The sequence below is a fragment of the Arachis hypogaea genome, chromosome 16 (assembly GCF_003086295.3).
Source record: "Arachis hypogaea cultivar Tifrunner chromosome 16, arahy.Tifrunner.gnm2.J5K5, whole genome shotgun sequence".
NCBI lineage: Eukaryota > Viridiplantae > Streptophyta > Magnoliopsida > Fabales > Fabaceae > Arachis > Arachis hypogaea.
This window is the reverse complement of record NC_092051.1, coordinates 124,463,199-124,481,146: the sequence shown is the minus strand read 5'-3', so window position 1 is coordinate 124,481,146 and position 17,948 is coordinate 124,463,199. Positions and strand designations below refer to the sequence as shown.

The 17,948-nt window shown below is 34.5% G+C and overlaps 1 long non-coding RNA gene across 1 annotated transcript; it reads left to right on the top strand.

Annotated features, from left to right (window-relative positions):
* Positions 1–11,441: 11,441 nt before the first annotated feature.
* LOC112754857 (uncharacterized) lies at positions 11,442–15,609 on the top strand. The gene is made up of 2 exons (XR_003178789.3): positions 11,442–12,458; positions 15,325–15,609. It is a non-coding gene; the product is annotated as an uncharacterized lncRNA (long non-coding RNA).
* The last annotated feature ends 2,339 nt before the right edge of the window (positions 15,610–17,948 follow it).

Sequence of the window (17,948 nt, the reverse complement as noted above, 5' to 3'; positions counted from 1 at the left end):
TATATTAATTATTACAATAATTAATAAATATTAAATAAGATAAGTTGTGATCATTTTTTTGTCTTCATAGCAAAAAATATTTACCTGTAGCTTTGTTTTATGTTTTAGATAGGAGAGGAAAGATGGAACAAAAACAAAATGACTAAACAAGAATGAATAACAGTCATAAAGAAAAGGATAATACTAATAAAATTGAAGTGATTTTTTCTAATCTACTTTTACTCCCCATAGGTAATTAATATGGGGTCTAACTAACTCTTACAAATTTCTATTGGACTGGACTTAAATCCCACTAAAATAAAAAATAAATCCACTCCATTTATACTCCTCTTAACTTTAGTTTTAAAAGAAAAACGTGCACCCGCCTCACTTTCCTACCGTCAACCTCCATCACAGACCACGTTCGCGCTGCCGTCACCTCCTCTAATGCTGCTGTGAACGAGCCCATTGCGTCGTGTTGCTTTCGCTGCAAGTATGCCGTCCACTACAGTTGAGAAGTTATGCTAAGTTGTACGTGTAACATCCTAACTTTTAGCACTTCATAATGGTACTAAAAGTTTGAGTGCTACTTACCTCTATTCCTTTAATTATATACTATGTTTATTTAATGTTGAGCTTTTGTGAATACGAACAGAAACTCTTATTAGGAAAATGAAAGGAGACTTTATTTTAAACCACTTAATCACAAAAGTATATATATCCACATAACTTTATATACATAGACTTATTTCAAAGAGCCTCAATTACAAGTCCTATCCCTCTAAAAACCAAAATAATAAACGACGACAGGAAAATAAATTCTAACAATTCAACTTGTGAAAATAATCTTCTATGCTCGTGTAGCTCCGCACTAAACCTTCGCACCTGTAGCTGAAAGGGGGTGGAGATAGGGGGTAAGAATTGGAGAGTTCTTAGTAGGATTGAGGTAGTTAGTTAAGTTTGTTTTATTATGTTCTCAGTAAATAACAACAGTCAATAAAGTACAATCCAACTCAACAATTATAGAACATAGAATCCAATCACAAGCACACACAATCATAGAAAACACAATCACAAACAAATATGCACAAACAAAGATGATACATGTCTAGCACTATTGCAGGCCATGAGCTCATGTGTCGATTGCCTACCCGATCCCGACATTACCCGGGCATAAGTCCCAGATATGGCTTTCCAAATGCATACAGTGTGCATATAAGTCTTACGACTAGGCCGCATACATTGTGACTTTTAAATGTATTTCAATATGCTTACATCTGGAAAACAGTTCTCAGTGTGTGGGCGTCTCCACTATACATTTGGCACTAAGAACCAAGTAAGGTCGCATCTGCTCTCCTATGGCAAACAGTCTTTTAAAGCCCTTTCTTTATTTTTGCCCTCTGCTCTCCTGTGGCAGAGATCTTTTCAGTTAATACATTTTTTTTCTGTTCTCTACTCTCCTATAGTGGCAGAGATCCGTTAGATTCTTTTAATCTTTGTTCTCTAATCTCCTGTGGCAGAGATTTGTTTAGTTTCTTTTATTCTTTTACTTCTTTTATTCTCTTATTTATTGAATTATATTCCGACTTAACTTAGCAACCTTTGTTTGAGTTTGGCTTCCAGTGCCATAACCTCTGTAAGCAACCTCGGTTTTACAGGTGAGGCTCTCTCTAGCCAATGTATGTATTGATAACCTCTGTAAGCAACATCTGTCTTACAGGTGCGACCATCCCCTGAATTGGCCGATATATATCTGGAAAGCAAAACTCAGTGGACTCACCACCATATCTCTGCTTATCTCATTTTCTTTTCGTTCTTTCTTTCTTTCATTTCTTATCATTCCACAATATAAATTATCTTTGCATTATTTCCTCGCCTTTCCCTAAGTGTCTTATGGAAAAGAATCATAAGATCCTTAATTTAGATTTGTCTTTCTAAAGCTTTTATGACAGTTCTCTACTTACCCTTTTAGTATATCATAAATAAAATAATGTATTTTAAATAAAATATTAATATATAATATATTTAAAAAATAAATTGATAATAATCTTAATAAATTAATACCAATAATAGTGATTTTCTTTATTGCCCAAACCTTATTAACTTGAACTTTAAATGTTCTCGTTACTCGAAACTTATTAACTTAAGCTTTATTATTAAGCTCTTACAAATTATTCTGTATCTTTGACCTTTCTAAAATATTTATATTTTTACCCTAACATATTTTATAGTTTATTAAAATGTTCTTACATATAATATAATTACCAAAATAACCTTGAATCTTTTATAAAATACCCATTTTGTTCCTAAACTTCTTAATTACTATTTCAACCTCAAATATAAATCTTAATTCCTTGATTATAACTTTATCAAAGGACTGAATCTCATTATCAAAATTCTTCAAGTTTTCAACTTGAGTTTTAAGTTCGTTTTTTAAGCTTTACTATTACCGATTTTTTACCGCTTTTTATTTAATCTCTCAACCATCAAACCTCATTAATTTTAATCAATAATTCTCATTTACAACTGTCTCAAAATCATCAAAATAACCCCAACTAGGCTATTCTTCATAGCCGAACCACAATTTACAAGCAACAACAATAATTCAACAAAATTTCAACATAAAACTCAATCAAACTCAACAATAATCAATCAAACCAACATTCACTTATAAAATTCACATTTATTCATTATAAAATTACCAAAACCTACCTCCGTGCGAAATCAAAACAACGAAAACTCCAGAAAAGTTTTCTGACTGAACTGTTGAAGAAGAAAACGTTAGAAATCGAATGTACCTCCTAGAACTCCAATTGGCCAAACTCAAAGAAAAAAGGAGCTACATCACTGTCAACTCCTACTGAACAAAAATGACACCATCACACCAACACGTAAAGGAGAAAGATACGAACACTTTTATCAGATTAAATTTTTATTAGAGTTACGAATTTCAAGAAATCGAAGTCGAAAGAATTAAGGTTCCATGGTTTTTCATCACCCTCACTCTCGGTTACTTCCATTCTTTTCTTTTCTCAAAGGTTCGATTCCAAGAGTATAAAGAAGATTAGATGGTGTAAGGTGGGTTATATGTCGTTATTATATATATATATATATATATATATATATATATATATATATATATATATATATATATATATATATATATGTGTGTGTACATGTTTATATAATACATAGGCCACGGCTTTCTTGCTTTTAATTCCCTTAAGGCTTCGGCCATGGGAAATAATAATAATAATAATAATAATAATAATAATAATATCAATTTAATTTTCGTCTTATCAAATTATATTCTGATAAATAATTTAAATTTAATAGAACAAGTAATTATTAAATTAAACCTCAACAATATTTAACTATTTTGTTAAACATAATTTTTTATATCTCAATATAATATATTAACTCTTAAATAGTTAATTATTTAATTTTTAAAAATTTGGGTCTTACAGTATGCCTCCTCTGCTGCGCTGCACAGCCTTCCATTTTTTTGCCATCGCGTCACTGCACTGTGCTGTTTGCCTTTTCCGTCATGTCGTGTCTCAATCGTCTCCGACATGACGCCGCGTCTCTTCCTCCTCTTCCATCGTATCTTGCCTCCTTCTCCTCTTCCATTATGCCGTCAAGTCACGTCCCATCCTCCAAAAGTTAGTGGATATTGTTTCTTCGATTTACTTGATGTTTCTTTCATTTGAGATTGGATGTTTTTTTAATTTGAGATCGGATGTGTTTTGTTCCTGCACCAACGACGTGAACGGCGGTTTGCACAGCGAGACGGTGGTCTATGCAACGACAATGGTGGTGCACTACTTGACGCACCACACGTGCAACTCGCGCAAGAAATCCGGCAAGAACGACGTTGCACCACGGAGGCAGTGATGCGACGGTTTATCCGGCGAGAATGGTCGCTCACTGCAGCGGCAGCGAAGTGGTGGTCTGCACGAGGGAGAAGACCGACGCTATGAAAGAAAAGGTTGACGGCGCTATGTTTCGGAAGCGGTTAATTTACCAAATCCTTATTATTCAAAAACGTAATCAATGTCAATTAATTAGATTCTGATTTTTAAAATAATTTAAAATTAATAAATATTAAATAGAGTTGTTTAAAGTTAGCTGGTTTAGGAGTTGATCCCTAAACTTTCTCTTAGTATTAATATATATAGCAAGCATGGTATATTTGGCTCTTCCTTGTATAAGAATTAACACCAAAGGGTGTGTAATTCCACCCTTTAAAATAATTAGATTAAGCCCTGCGCGATGTGCAGAGAGATAAATTAATTATACTATATAGTGTATTTTACTAAGTGTTATATTATTTAGAGATTGATTAGATAATATAAAAACTAATATTAAATTTAAATTATTTTATATTAAAAATATTTTACTGAATATTTATTTGATAATTTGTATATAATTTTATATAATTATTCAACTAAAATATAATATAAATTAAAATATAATTCATTAGTTTAAAAATTTATTCATTTATTTTAAAAAAAGACATAGATCTTTATTTTATGTTAGAATTGTACAAAATTACATATTCATTTGTTGTTTTTATTTAATATAAATTAAAATATAGTTTATTAGTTTAAAAATTTGAATTTATTTATTTTTAAAAAAGACATAAATTTTTTATATTAGAGTTGTATAAAACTACATCCTTCATTTGTTGTTTTTTTTTTTACATTTACTTTAGCTGTTATACTTTGTCTTTTCATATGGTGTTCTTTGCCTTGTAAATAATTTAAAAAAAATAAAAAATGAATGAGAATGTGAAATATAAAAAATATAATATAAAATTATAAATTAATTTTATAATCTATGATATATTTGAAAATCTATTTTTATTATATTTGAACTTATTTGGTTTAAAAAAATAAATGAGAATGAAAAGTACTAAAAATATAATATAAAATTATGAATTAATTTTATAACCCTAATATATTTGAATGTATTTAGTAAGAAAATGTGCCAAATTTAAACTTACTTGAAAGAGTAAGATAAATATACTATTAATATGTATAAGTTGTAGAATTTTAATATTTGTAATTGAAATTTTTATAATAATTATTATTATTATGTAACTTTTAATGTATTTAATTAGTACCTTATGTTTTAATGAATAATAATAAATAAGAATTTTTTTTCTTTTAATTTTTTTAAAAATTTTTATTAAAAAATGATTGATTGATTTTTAAGTTTTGCCAAATCATCAAATTTGCTGATGTGGTATCATTAGAAGAGAAACACATGACTTAAATACATTGTATAAGAAGTTGATATCAATTTTTACATAATAAAATAGATAATACTAAAGTCTATTATCATCGTCGTTGTCGTTATTATTATTATTGAGATTGCAAAATGTCAATTAAAAATAATCAATTATTTTACAATAAAATTTAAATTTAAATTTTAAGTTTAGACAAAATCTTAATCGAAATCAATTCAAATTATATCACTTTGAAATAAGAGAAAAGAAATTTGAAAAATTAAGATTGACATTGTACTATATATATGTAAAACAATAATAAAAAAAAAAGTAAATTCTACTCAATTTTCTTTAAAATAGAGGGTAAGTTATCCCTTTAATTATCCCATTTTTTTAAGCCTCCTAAGTCTTGGTGACTCGATTATTCTTGCTCACTAAGAATTAATAATGCCGCTTTGTATGCTTATTTATCTAATTAACACACAATAAATTTTCATCATCGCCAGAAGAGGACAATGCTTTGATCATTTCTGTATTGAGAACTGAATAGGCCTAATAAACTACAGTAATTTTGAAAAAATAAATCCTAGCTAGGGACATTATTATAATTCGACAATACATCAAAAATTGAATCTAATAATGGAAGTAACAGAAGGACGCATAAATAGAGATAGTTGAAAGGATACAAATTAATACAAAAGAAAAGGCCAGAAACAATAAAAGCAGTGGAGGTGGGTGCGTTCGCCGAGGAGGATGCTGAAGATGGCGGTGACCGCAATGTGGTGGCGTTGGTGACAAGGACTACGAGGGAGAACGGGGCGTGGGAGCGAGAGGATGGCAAGAAAGTGACCGAGGCGGAGAGGTTGACGAGGAAGGGGATGGAGAGGTTTTGTTGTTATTAAACATATTATAAACGGATAACTTATGCTCTATCTTAGAGAGGGTTAGGTAGAATTCACCATAAAAAATATAAACAATTATATTTCTTGTTATCTCTGGATTTAAATATAAAAAAGTTAGATAACCAAATAATTTTTTAACAAAATCTAATCATATTAGTGTGCATCCAATTTTTTTTATTTTTCTTCATATGCACTTTCTTCGTACGTGCATTGAGTACTGTTGCTACTATTGCTTTTTTTTTTCTTCTTTTTTTTTTTTACTTTCTTTTTCGTTATTGTCATCATCGTCGTTATCACCACTATCACTTCCTCTTCCTACTCTTCATCCTCATTTTTTTATTTGATTTCTTCTCTTCTTTTTTTTTCTTCCTCTTCTTCCTTCGTTATCATCATCATCACCATCATCATCATCATCTTCTTCTTTTTCTTAGTTGACTATCATACAATTAGTTTATCGATAACAAAAAGCACATCATTTAGTTGTAAATGATATAAATTTTTGAAAAATGATATAGGAATTTTTGTGAACGACACCAAAAAATTTGGTAAATGACACAAGAAATCTTTAATGGGTCACAAGTCCAAAATTGATTCACTTAACCAAAAAAATACATTTAAATATGTTTTAGATTCAAAAGACACATTCAATTATTGTAAATAACACATGAATGACTAAATCTCCTATATATTAGTTCAGTAAACAATCAATTCAATGATAATAAAAATATATCATTTAATTAAAAATGAGACATGAATTTTTCGTAAATGATATAAGAAATCTTTAAAGAATTACAAGTCCAAAACCTAAACTCATTCAAGCAACAAAATATATTCAAATGTATTTTGAAACAAAAAAATATACTAATTTATTGCAAATAATTTAGGAATAGCTAGACCTTTTATGTATGAGTTCAATGCCACTTAATTAATTCAATGATAAGAAAAAGACATCATTTAATTGAAAAATGACAGTTAAAAAATTTATATCTCACAGTTAAAAAATTTCAGTATTAAAATTAAGTAACTTGTTTTGTCATAGTTAAAAAGTTTTGGTTTATTTGTGAATTAATTCCTTCTATATTGGTCTATTTGTGAATTGATTAAGTGGATTGTTTATGGATAGAGTTCTTCTTCTTCTTCTTCTTCCTCTTCTTCCATATTGGTTTATTTGTGAATTGATTAAGTGAATTGTTTATGGATTGAATTTTTGGATCCTTCTTCTTCTTCTTTCATATTGGTTTATTTGTGAATTGATTAAGTGAATTTTTTATGGATAGAATTTTTTGGCTCCTTCTAGTTATAGATGAAACTCTGCCAAAATTTCTAAAAAAAACTAAATATAATTAAAGTTTATAGATTAATTTAAATAATTTTTTAGTAAACTACTAATCTTAAATTTTTCATTGATAGATTTGCACCAAATAACAATGCATGTGCACAAGAATGTACTAATGTCATTAAGTTAATGTACGACCACACATGGCCGCGTTACAAGAAGATCTCTGCTGAGACTAGAGAGTGATGGTTTTAGAAGTGGGCGGTAAAAATTCAACGTATTCAAGCCTTACTTAGTTTATATCTTCTATTTTGTTTAATTATGTATTTAATTTCGATTAACTAGTGTTAAATATTCTTTGTGTAGGAGAAATTACTATTTGACTCCGTCCGAACATTAAGAAGGCAGTGTATGTCTATTGGGAGACTAATGAGGGGTTCAAGCATCACCGTCTCACGAACAGAGCTAACAGGGTATCGGCTAAGTCATCAAAGTATATTGATGGGTCAACGACTTTCATGAAGACAAAAACCAGGCTGGTATGTAACTTATTTCAATTTGTTATTAAGTTTGTTTTGTCTTTGAAATATAATGCCATTATTACTTGATTTAATATGTTGTTTCAACCTGTGTAGTCTAAGTCGTTGAGTCGTGATTCGACGATGGCAGAGATCTTCAAGTATACCCACATATTGAAGAAGAACAAGGAGAGATTTGCTGATCAGAAGTATGCGCATCATTATGTAAGTAAACATCATGTGGTATAAAGTTTTCAATTAACTATAGTCCTAATCATAACATGTGTTACACAGGAGTCCTACACATAGAGATTGGAGGCCACAACCTAGCAATCTCAGCAAAATGGAGACAACGAAAAAACTCCGCCGCATCAGAAGTTGATCCTGACACAGTTTGGCGCGAGACTGCATCTGAATCGTACAAGAACTATGTCTACAGGCTGGGATCGTTCTTCGCAGATGACCTCCGTACCTCCACATTGAGACCTTCATCCGCCTCTGCCACCAACCGGCCCGTTAATCCTGAGGATGGAGTCGATTTGAAGGAGCAGGTGCTGGAGCTCACCCAGAGCCTTCATTAACAAGCTCAGTAGTTGCAGCAATCTGAGGAGAGGTATCAAGAGATCCTCACACGCATGTTAAACACAGATCTCCTCAAGCTGGAGTGGAGGCGGGAGGGTTGAAGCAACTTCAGCAAATGGAACAACAGATGGCAGTGTACCAAGATCAGATGTGAGCCAGTGGCAGCGGCGACGCTAAAGGGGCAATAACATCACCGTCTAGTCCGCTGCCTTAGCAGGACCAGGGGATGACAACAAGGACGACTATAAGGATCTTTAGTGATTAGAATTTTGATCTAGTCTGTTTCATTGTATTTTATTTATTTGACATTTAATTTTTTTGCACACTTAATATTTAATTTACCATATTTCGTTTCTATTATTTAGAATTGACTACTAATTGTGTAAAAAATAAATTTAAATAAAAAATAATAAAAAAATTTGACCACCTATTGTGTTTTTAAAAAAAACTGGATTTACTAGTGAAAAAATCCGACAATAATTAAGCGGAAAAGAAAATAGTGGAGCGCTAAATACTAGCGAAAATCTTCCGTCGGTAATTACCGGTGGATTGAAAAATTCGATGGTAATTGATCACCGGCGAGGGTTATACTGTCGGATTAGTTCCGATGAAAAATTCGCCAATAAATATATTACCGGTGGATTATTTTCGTTATTCCGCTAGTAAATCCAACAGTATTTAGCGTTTTTCTTGTAGTGTATTATTTTTAGCCATCATTTTTAGCTATCAACCCAATTCTTTTAGTTTAGTAATCCAAGAACATACTTTAGTCCACATTTTTAAATATTAATAGCCGATTACTAACAAAAAATAATAAATTCTGATAGAATTCTAACTTTTATTATTTAAATATAACGTTAATTATTCTTCGAAAAAAATTTTGGTACAAAAAATTACTAAGACTTTTTTAATTAAATAATTCAAATTTTTATATTTATTTTAGGATCTTATTAACATGTGTTCTAAAGACATATTTTACTAATATTATAAAAAAAATTTATTAAAAATTATTAATATTTTTTTTATATTTCTAACGTATTGAATATCAAAAAAACTAAAAAAAAATCTATTATACTCTTAAAATTTGTTTTAAGAGTATAAAATAGTTAAATCTTTCATAAAGAATCTTGTTAATATGTACTCTAATGACATATTAGAAAATCTGTAAAAAATATTTTATTATCATTAAAAGATATCCTTTTCTTTTTACATTTTCAACGTATTATTAAATATATGAAAAAACTAAAAATTTCTATGATTATATTATTAAAATATGCTCTTAATCTAGAAAATAACTAAATTAGTTAATAAATATTACAAGAATTATTATTTTATTCATAGAACGAACCTTTTTTTATATATATAGTGTAAGATCTTGGATTATTGAAAATTAAATAATAATTTATTTTATAATTTATTCTATTTAATTAAGATTATATTTTCGGAGATTTTTACATATAAATCGAGTAATTTCTTAATTATAATTTGAAGTTCTAGTAAGGGTTAAGTATGATTTTGGTCCCTAATGTAGGGGTTGAAAATTTTTTTTGTCTCTCGCCTTTTTTTTGCTCCAAAATGGTCCCCAAAGTTTCAGTTTGTTTTAAAATCGTCCTTCGGACCAAAATGCTCTTATCCCTTATTCCCCAAAATTATGCAAACCACCAGCACCACCACCCACCACCTACCACCTACCACCTACCACCATTATCAGAACTCAGAATCAGAACAACCACCACCACCACCACCACCACCACCACCACCACCATCATCATCATCAGAACTCAGAATCAGAACAACCACCACTACCCCCTTCCCATCCACTGCCACTCCATCACCAGCATCCATCACACCAAAACATCAGAAAATCCAGAAAAATCAACATCAGAAAATCAGAAAAACCAAAACATTAGAAAATCAACATCATCATCGTCATCCTCATCAAAACCCAGAATTCAGAAAATTCAGAAAAATCAAACAACAATATTACTCAGAATCAGAAAATCATCATCATCATCAAGAACCCAGAAGAAGAAGAAGAAGCGGCGGGCGGTGGACAACGGCTCGGCGGTGGTGTCGGTGGGAAGAAGAAGAAGAAGAAGAAGAAGAGGCGGACAGCGGGCGGCGGTGCGGCGGTGGGGAAGAAGAAGAAGAAGAAGAAGAAGAAGAAGAAGAAGAAGTGGCGGTGGGGTCGGCGGTGGGGTCGGCGGGCGGCGGGAAGAAGAAGAAGAAGAAGAAGAAGAAGAAGAAGAAGAAGAAGAAGAAAGGTCGGCGGTGCGGCGGTGGGGTCGGCGGTGCGGCGGTGGGGCGGCATGGCGTCCCTCTTCTCTCCACCCTCCACCCTCCACCCTCCCCCCCTCCCCCACACCTTTCTTGGCCCCCTTCCCCCCCTTTTCTTTCTTTCTCCCCCCTCTCCCACCCCGCTTCTGTATCCCCCTTTCTTTCTTTTTTTTCTTTTTTTTTATTTATTTTATATTTATTTTATTTTATATTTTTTTTAATAAAGGGTAATTTGGTAATAAAAAAATATAATTGGTAAAAAGGACGATTTTAAAACAAACTGAAACTTTGGGGACCATTTTGGAGCGAAAAAAAGGCGAGTGACGAAATAAATTTTCAGCCCCTACGTTGGGGACCAAAATCATACTTAACCCTTCTAGTAACTAAGAAATAATAGAAATTTTATATACTATATTTTGAATATTTAGTTTCGAATCTTATTTTATAAATAAAGAAGAATTTATTTATTTATCTATAATTTTAAATTAGAAGTATTTAATTAAAAATAATTTGTAATTTAAAAAATAAGTAGTATTCTTAAAATTAATTATATTGATTAAATTTGGTTTTAAATTAATACTCTACCCTAACCCTAAATTCCCAATTCTAAACCCTAATTTTACCAATTCTAATTCTATTACCCAATTCATCCACAGACCACATGCATACCGCCATTTGTGTAACCCTCAGTAAGCCACGTTCTCACTCTTCCTGCCACTCACTCCCCCACTGCCAACCATTCCCAATTTACACACACACACACAACACCAAAACTCACATCACACACACACAGAGCCATCTTTACCCATGAGAGAAAGAGAGAATGGAGAGTGCAGAGAAAGGAGAGGAAGACCGACGCAGTCGCCACCTCTGTCGCGCGTCACCGCCGGTCATTGCTGCTGAGCCGTCGTTGAAAACGGAACCGCGGAGAGAGAGAGCCGTCCAGCCGCCTCGCCAGTGCCGTCATTTCTGCGCTGTCACTGTTGAAGGAGGAAGTCGTTTGTGCCTATCGCAGTCCCACGGAGTCTGCACTGCCATCGCGAGTGACAGAGGGAGGCTTTGCTGCCTGTGCCGTCGCCTTGCCTTCATCACCGCTGGGGTTTCGTTGCCGCTGCCATTGGTTCACTGTGGCGGAGAGTGGATCTGAGGAGAGAGAAATTGAGGAAGAGAAGAACACGAAGAGGAGGAACTGGGATCGTCGCTGTCACCACCGCTGCTGAGGACCAGCCACCGCGCCGAGTTTTTACTGTCGCCGTTGTGCCCAGCGTCGCCAGCACTGAAGTCAGCTGCTACCACCGTCGAGCCTTGTTGGAACTGGTGTTGCTTTTGGAGGTTTGGAGGGGAGGCTTGCTCAGATCTGCCTCTGCTCTTGGTTCTCGCAGCTGCTGGAGCCTCTGTCGCCATCAGAGCTACCATTGAAGCTGTTGATTCGGTTCCAATTCTTCCATTTTTGAGACCGTGTGCTTTAATTCTTGCTCTGCTTCTATTCTATTCCTATGTCTTTCACGTGTTCTAACTAAGAAAACCTATGTTTCTGTTCAGTATTGCTACTCTATTTTCCCTGTTTACCGCTAGAATTATCATAGAGGATAGTGTTAATGCCATCAGGAAACTGTTAGAGTTGCTGTTGTTGCTGATGCAAGTTAGAATGAAGTTGGAGTCACGCTTGATTTTATAGATTTTGACTAACTGAGGTAGGGGATTTATTTTAAAATTAACTGTTTTACTTTACGAATGCCATTGAAGTTTAGTGAGTAACTGCAAATAATTTATAAACGTCTCGTTTGATTAATTGATGAAATTGAGATTGTTGGTGATTGTGAATATAATTGAATGTGATAAAATTGGTTGAATTGTGGTTGTGAATAGTGATTAATTTGGTGTTATTTATTAATTTGAATATGCTGAGTTGATTATTGAAAACCTGTCGTATGAGTATTTGATGAATTGAGTTTGGGTTATGGCTATGATTGTTACTGGTTTTCTTATGGTTTTGAAATTACTAGAAACCCTTATTTTAATTGATTATGTCAAGTTGGTTGCTATTGAATTCTATTGAATTGTTCGTTTGACGACGCTGTGGAGGTTGTTATTATTGATTTTGTAAACTCCGTTAAATTAGTAAATAATTGGTCGATAAATTAGTTTTAATAAAGAAGATTAGAAATGTGAATATTATATCAAATTAGGATAGAGCTCATCGAAACGAGAATTTTGACACTAATTTCGAAGAAAACGGTCCAAGATTGGACCAAACGGGTCGAACCAGTTGAATTGGGCTCAAACCAGGCCGTGGGACCAACCGGGCCAGCCTTTTAAATGAGCCCAATGCCCTTCTCTTCCTCATTTCAGCTGAACATTGCTGGAGGCTTCAAGGAGAGAAAGGAACGCCGAAAACCCTTACGGCAAAATTCAATTCACCGTAGCTTCTCCGCCCGAGCTCCGATCGCTGCACCCTTTGTGGCCACGCGTGCACCGCGTCGAGCTCTACGTTTCTACCGGAACAATTTCATAGGTAAGCCAATAATTACTCTCAGTCACTCTTTTCCCCCAATTTTCGGAAAATTTGAAAGAGATGTTGATTTCTTAGATTTTTTATGTTTTTGGACCCAATTAGCTTGAGAAAAATGTTCACTCTTGCTTATGTGAAGTTTGGGTAAAGTGAAGATATAATAGTTCTATCTAAATATTCTGAATTTGTGTTTTAGGAATTAAATTGGGTATATATGTGTTCTGAATGTGTATTAGGCTGGGAATAAATAATTAGAGCTTGAAATTGTGAATACCGGAACTTGGAGGAAGCTGTTTAGTTGAGATTTTGGGGCTCTGTTAGTTTTAGGTTTCGTGCATTTAATATATAATATTCAGTGAAAACTTAGGCTAGATGACCATAAGATAAGTTGGAATTCAGGTGTATATATATAATGTTTAGTAATTTGTTATGAACATGTTGGTTTGATGCTTGATGGATAATTTGTAATTTGATTATATGGTTAAAAGTTTATTGAAGAAAAGTATGATGGAGTTGTTGAAATATGAAATTGTGCAAGGTTATTAAAGGGTGGTTGATGAGATGATGTAGTGTTTTGAATTTTGCTACTGGTGTTTGGATTGGTAATGATAGGTTGGGTAAAGAATGGAATGGAAATGTTGATTGAAAATGAGGTTTAATGAGTTTGTAAAAGTTAATTTTTTGGCTGAACTTCGGTGGGCTATAACTTGGCTTCCGGAATCCCAAATTGATTCCAAGTTGTTTTAAATGAAAATTGGATTCGTGAAGTTTATGCCGTTCAAAGAACGGAAGAAAAACGATTTAAAACGAGCAAGTTATGCTCGTCGGAAGTTTTGGAATATAATATGTTGATATACAGGTGGTGTTCTCCCTGATTGTGCAGCTCTCTGGTTGATCCTTGTTTTTTTAAGAATGTACATCCACACATACGCGTGACCTACGTGCATGCGTGGCATGAAATTTTAGCGATGCGTACGCGGCTGGTCTCATGCGCACACGTAAGGTGTTAGCAAACATGTCCACGAGACATGAGTTTTCACCCATGCATACGCATGATGAAAGGACGCGCGCGCGAGCTGCAATTTCACACTCCCACGCGCACGCATGAGACATGCGTACGTATGGCCCCTGTTTCAGCAAACATGATTTTTGGAGTTTTAAACTTTATTTCAAACCTCTAAACCTCTATTTTCATTCCTTTAGTCATTAATAATAGTATTAAACCTGACATTCAGATGAAGTTAGAAAATGGGGATAACTTGGAGATGAAGTAAAGTTGAAAAGTGATGAATTGACTATGAAATGTTACGGATGATCATGTATGATACTTGGCTTGATAATAAAATGAATGATCATGTATGATATTTGGCTTGAATGATCTGAGATACGAGATTCCCTGGGTAAAGTACCGTGGCTTGCCACCACGTGTACTAGGTTGAAAGCTCGATACTTTGTTGACCCTACGACTTAAAGGTGACTGGACACTTAAAAATTTCCAGGAATGTTAACCCCCATTGAGCAATATTGATTATTTGAGAAAAAGCTATGCATAGACTCTTGGGGATGCACATTGTTGGACAGTCTAAGGTTTTCGGACTTGTCGAGTTGGCTGAATAACCGACAGATGAGCCTCATCAGCCATAGGACAGGCATGCATCATATGCATACTACTTGAATTACTTGTTTGTGCATTAACTGGGTGTGCCTAAATGTACTTGCCATGTTAAATGGATATTTGTTACCTGCAGTACTTGTAACCTTCTTGTACTTGATTTTATCTGTTTATTTGTCTGTGAAATATTGACGGACATGGAGGTATGGAGGAATGGCAATATGAGACTTAGATTTTAAGGTTAAGTTAAGTTAGGCTTAGATACTCTTAGAAAACCACCTATGGCTTCTGCTTAGTACTTTAAGCTCTATAATGTGAGTGTCGGCGTTCTAGGATTGCCCCTGGCATTTCCAGGACCTTATATATTATGTGTATGGCACCTTTACCATACTGAGAACCTCTGATTCTCACCCCATACTATGTTATTGTTTTTCAGATGCAGGTTGAGAGGCAACTCGTTAAGTGTCTGGATTCTTGGAGCGAAGTGGTTACTGGGTTATTTTGTTGTACAGTGATGTATATATATATGCACTTAGTTTTCTCTCCGCATAACTCATTCTCTTTGATCCTCTAGAGGTTTATGGAGAGGCAGGACTTTGTTTATGTACTTTTAGATTTTGGATATGTATATGTGTGTGTGTGTGTGTGTGTGTGTGTGTGTGTAAGTATTCTCCGACCAGCCCTGACTTCACGAGCTGAGTTAGGAGCTTGTTATTTTGTATCTTTGGCCCTCTATTCCTACTTTTATTATCTTAAGTTTGATAGTTATAGTTTTCTTCACACCTAAGTTATTCCGTTTCCGGAGCGGTGCACTTTTCGTTTCGCGATTTTGTTTTACCCATTTTTCAAGGCTCCTAGTCTATTATATTCTTTCTACTATTATATGTATACATTTTATTTTAGAGGTTGTAATACCTTGCCACCTCTGTTTTACATCCTAGGTGTAAAGCTCTGGGTGGTAGGGTGTTACATTATGGTATCAGAACAGTTTGTTCCTGTAGAGCCTGGGAGACAGACTAACTATGCTTCTGTGTATACTATGTGTGTGACTATGTGCTACCTAGTATATCCAACTGGTATGTGTAGCATACATGTTCGTGAGCATGCATTTGGGACTTTAAAGTATTAAACTTGAGATATTGATATTGATCACCTTAATATCAATTGTTTGGCGTGAATTGGGACCAAATGTCGTCTTACAGATCCGAGCGAGGTGTCCAGAGGGAAAATCTTAGGACCGAACCGATGCAAGGACCTCGAGATGGAAGCTCGGGTGCTGGTACAAGTAAAGTAGGTCAACACTACAGGTCTATGACCCTTACTGATTTCCTCAAGAGTGGTCCACCTCAGTTTAATGGAAATGCCAATGCGTTGGAGGCTGATCAGTGATTTTGAGATGTGGAGAGGTTTTTGTACACTCAGCACGTTCCTGAAGTACAGTCAGTGGAAATAATGACCTACATGTTGGAGGGAGATGCTCAGAAATGGTAGCAGGAGTTATGTCATACTTTGCAGATAGAATTAATAGATGTCCCATGGAATAGATTCAAGACGAAATTTTACGGGAAATATTTCTTGCAAGCACTTCGCATTGCAAAGGAGTTGGAGTTAATGCAGCTGAAGCAAAAGAATATGTCTGTTGCTGACTATATGGTATGCGAAATTGTTACTCTGAGGTTGTAAAATTTGTTGTTCGTTCTCTCCCTGGCAATGGCGCAACAACTGGTGCACAATACCATGGTCCAGACATAACTTCACAACTTCGCACAACTAACCAGCAAGTGCACTGGGTCGTCCAAGTAATAAAACCTTACGTGAGTAAGGGTCGATCCCACAGAGATTGTTGGTATGAAGCAAGCTATGATCATCTTGTAAATCTCAGTCAGGCGGATATCAAATGGTTATAGTATTCGAATAATAATAATAAATAAATAGAAAATAAAGATAAAAATACTTATGTAAATCATTGGTGAGAATTTCAGATAAGCGTATAGAGATGCTTTCGTTCCTCTGAATCTCTGCTTTCCTGCTGTCTTCATCCAATCAGTCTTACTCCTTTCCATGGCAAGCTTTCTGTAAGGGCATCACCATTGTCAATGGCTACATCCCATCCTCTTGTGAAAAAGGTCCAAATGCTCTGTAACGGCACGGCTAATCATCTGAGGTTCTCGATCATACTGGAATAGGATTCACCTTCCTTTTGCGTCTGTCACTACGCCCAGCACTCGCGAGTTTGAAGTTCGTCACAGCCATCCCTTCCCAGATCCTACTCGGAATACCACAAACAAGGTTTAGACTTTTCGGATCTCAGGAATGGCCATCCATGGGTTCTAACTTATACCACGAAGACACTAATAACTCGGACTCGGTCCCCTGTATTAGATATCCAAGAGATACCCATTCAATCTAAGGTAGAACGGAAGTGGTTCTCAGGCACGCGTTCATGGGGGAATGATGATGACTGTCACGATCATCACATTCATAGTGAAGTGCGAATGAATATCTTAGAAGCGGAATAAGTTGAATTGAATAGAAAAATAGTAATACTTTGCATTAATCCTTGAGGAACAGCAGAGCTCCACACCTTAATCTATGGAGTGCAGAAACTCTACCGTTGAAAAATACATAAGTGAAAAGTTCAGGCATGGTTGAATGGCCAGCCCCCATGATCTAAGAACTAAACGTCCCAAGATGTCTAATACAATAGTAAAAAGTCCTATTTATACTAAACTAATTACTAGGGTTTACAGAAGTAAGTAATTGATGCATAAATCCACTTCCGGGGCCCACTTGGTGTGTGCTTGGGCTGAGCTTGAAGTTTACACGTGGAGAGGTCATTCTTGGAGTTGAACGCCAGTTTGTAACGTGTTTCTGGCGTTCAACTCTGGTTCGTGACGTATTTCTGGCGTTTAACTCCAGACTGCAGCGTAGAACTGGCGTTCAACGCCCTTTTGCATCGTCTAAACTCGGCCAAAGTATGGACTATTATATATTGCTGGAAAGCCCTGGATGTCTACTTTCCAACGCAATTGGAAGCGCACCATTTTGAGTTCTGTAGCT